At 36.6% G+C, this 3,689-nt stretch overlaps 1 pseudogene; it reads right to left on the bottom strand.

Annotated features, from left to right (window-relative positions):
* Positions 1-224: 224 nt before the first annotated feature.
* On the bottom strand, positions 225-2,811 carry LOC121999714 (annotated as a pseudogene).
* Between the last annotated feature and the right edge of the window lie 878 nt (positions 2,812-3,689).

Genomic DNA, 3,689 nt, shown 5'->3' with positions numbered 1-3,689 from the left:
CATCCAAATCCAACCAACTAATTAGATAGAAATTTGGACAAAATTAATGAAATAAAAGGTGGGAAAATAACCTCTCACTGACTTTTCTAGACTTGATCATAAACATATTAGAAAATAAATATTGTAAATCAGAATATAGTTATCCCTGATTATTATAAAAAAAATGCAACAATTACCAGAATATCAAACGACTAAATTAAAATTTATTTATAGATGTGTCAATCTTGAATTATTATTCTTCAAGTCATTTCCTTTTTGAGTTTTGTATTTTCTTTTTTTGCATTATTCTTCCAACTTGATCAAACCATATTAGAAATACAAGTATTCCATGATTATTATCAATAGAGAAAAATGTCGATTCCTAAATTACCAAATGCTAAAATTAAATTTAAAATTTATCGGCAAATGTGCCAGTCTCATAGCTAGAAAAATGTATTTAGCTAACAAGAAATGCAATCCTACTTGTTAGTTTAGGAAGTCGACCATGGCTACATGATGACTTCGAGTAGATATAATAGTTGAGCACTTAAATAAATAAAAGTTAGATCAATGTAATGCTATCGTCAAATTCAATAGGTAGCAGTGCTTAGTTTCCACAAACATCCTAAACCGAATCTTTCCTTCCTAATCTAAACAATTGGCCAACTACAATATTTTTCACCTTCTAATATAAATCAAATCAATGACGAAATTGAGGAAGGAAAGCAAAATCATTTATTTCTTCCTCTTTTGTTTTTTTCCTTCTACATCGAAAGTAAATGAGGATTTCTTGCTCTTTTCTCTCTCCTGTCTCGCTGCTTGGTTCTATTCTCTCAGCCAGATGTGTCCTATAATTGATAGTTTAAATCAACCTCAACAGCCTTCCTCACCAATGTCGTTATCTCTACTTCTGCCCATCATTTTAACTCATTAAAATATCTTCATATCATCCATACACAATTTGCCATGCAAGCCCACAGTATCGATCAGTTGTCATACACCCTATTTGCCCCATCATCAAACCAACAAACCTTATCCAGAATTCTTATTAATAACACAATCATACAGAGGCGTAGCTGTACCCAAATGGTTTGTATCAATGGGTCGAGGAGCACGGATCCTTGCGGATGGTCCATTGTATAGATTTGGTCTATTTTGATAGACCCTATTTGTTAAACAGACGAGGTCCATCATAATCCACTAATCAAAGGCAATAGACCAGAGGATCCATTCGACTGGGTCGAGTGCTGCAGCAAATAAGCCACCCAATTAGGGACTGTTCAGTAGCTGATTTATTGCATCAATCTTTTGCATCATCATAATCATTGCTTCATAAAGGACAAAGGAGTTACTGGATAGCCTCCACAAGAAACTAGAATTGCTGAGATTTTATCCCAATCTGCAAATATGAAGCAGTCTTCTACATTCTTATCATAAAAAATTGTAAGAATTTCTAGCTGAGAGATTCTCATGCCCATCCATCAACCGAATTCAATAATCTTTACCATCTGATTTTGAGCCATAGATAGATATAATGAACGCAACAGTATTCTCCACAAAAGTTGTCCTCGGCATATCTTCATTCCAATCCCCCTCGTTCAGCTAATATGAAACAAGAAAACACTCATCCCCGAATCCACATAAGAAATGCAGGCCTCAAGCTTAATGGGATGCTGTCGGATCATCCTAGATATATGTCCTAGCACCGTCACAAGCATATTTTATCAATCAAATTCTCACCTCCTTGATAATACACTGAAGATATGGAAGTAGTTTCCTACATTCTTCCAAGGGTGCTAAGAGAGGGTATTCATTCGAAGCCTGATTAATTCAAACTTACTCCTCTTTCTTGGGGAAAGGAAGCACATGCCCAAACTCCTGTACAACTTATTAAGCAATTATCTTGTTCTGGTGGTAGAGAAACCCTTTGTCAATCCTTTAAGCAGTCAAGAAATGAACAAGTATGGAATCAATAACAGAGTCTATTAAAACTGCTTTAGCAGCAGCCTGAAAGATGAAGCTGCGAGATCTTAAGTTGACTTGTGCAACGTTTAGTCCAACGTAAAGATTTGGCAGTTGAAGTTAGCTGGAGCGGACAATCAACTACTATGTTTGGTGGCAGATTCAAACGATCACCCATGAATTGGACAATCAGCTACTAACAGTGTTCCATACTAGAAACTAAGCATTAGCAACTAAATATTTGTTAGCCAATATCATACTGAAATGGACAATGATTCACAAAGAAGAGTGGGACAAAAACAAAAATCTTCCTTTTTTACTTCAGACTGCATTTTCCTTGTTTCTAGCATACTCCAACATACTGAAACAAATAAGTGAATTTTAAATCTGACCTTGTGATTTTGCTTACCAATGTTGACTGATTTGGCGATGTTATCTTTGATGCTTGTCTTCTCAGTGAAGCGGCATATGGCGACCCCGACTCGTTTTCCAGGCAGTGGCGGGTCGGTGCAGCAACGATTCGTCGAATACCTTTCTGGCCTTGCGGAAGAACACGGCGTCCCTGTTCTTCCACCTCTTCAGATGCACCATAACGAACACCACCTCGCCCTTCACCAACCCTCGCAGCGTCCGCAGTAGCGGATCGATGAGGTGGTCGTAGTAGACCACGTCCGACGCCAGGACGGCGTCGAACGCCGGCCTCCCGTCGACGAGGAACTTCGCCGCGTCCTCGTCCTCCCCCCACCGAAGCTGGCGCACGTCGACGGAACCTCCGCAGGCTGCAACGGAGTCTGAGTTGGCGTCCACGTTGAACCGAAGGTTGGGGAGGACATGGGGAAGGAGGGCGGAGGGGCAGCAGTCGAGGAGCGTAAACAGTTAAACTACACAGACTATGTAAACTAATTGAGCCGAGTCAGCGAACCGAATTTGGTGACGTTTAAACTTATTTATTTGATAAGATAATCGAATTAAATCAAACTGAATCTAAAATGGATCAAATTATTGAAATATTGTTCAAGTTTAACTTGATTTATTTTTACTATCTTGATTCCAAAGCTGATTTATTTAAATGTTATTAAATTATCAATTCAAGTTTAGTTGATTATTTGAAATTTTTATATTTTTAAATTTATTTAATTGGATATTGAATTTGATAATATTGATTGTATTATATTTATAAGAGTTTATTAACGATTCATAAAATGCATTAGTGAAACTTTATTAGTGAACAATGCTAATAGTTTACAATCATAAACATTATCGAACTGAACAACATTCATTCCTTTTACTTGTATCCACCTTATTACTCATAAAATATTTAAGTTGTAGTAAACTTGAATGATATAAAAAGGAGATAAATTATATCATCGATTTATAGCATATCATTAAATTGGCTAAGGGTATTCAAGTTCAACTTTTAACAAATGGCTTATGTCACTAAGTCATCTCATGGCTCTTCATTAGGATATTATTCAAGTTCTCATGCAATGATTCAGATTGATACCGTTTGATTGGATATATAATCGCGAGGTTGATGATAATTGCAAGTTGTTCGGCCATGGTAGGAGTGATACACCTCAGGGGCTATGGTGTGATGGTAAATGGTGGAACATTTTGTGCATGTTACATTTATATGTACATTTTGAATTATTTTGATCATCGGTAGAAAATTTTTATAGGATCGGATCGATCATCCTCAGGATTAGTCAAATCGTAAAAATTGAATACCTGGATTATATTAAAAAAAT

The sequence above is a fragment of the Zingiber officinale genome, chromosome 7A, assembly GCF_018446385.1.
Source record: "Zingiber officinale cultivar Zhangliang chromosome 7A, Zo_v1.1, whole genome shotgun sequence".
Lineage (NCBI taxonomy): Eukaryota > Viridiplantae > Streptophyta > Magnoliopsida > Zingiberales > Zingiberaceae > Zingiber > Zingiber officinale.
Note: the sequence above shows the minus strand (reverse complement) of the source record. Positions and strands in the feature narration are given on the sequence as shown.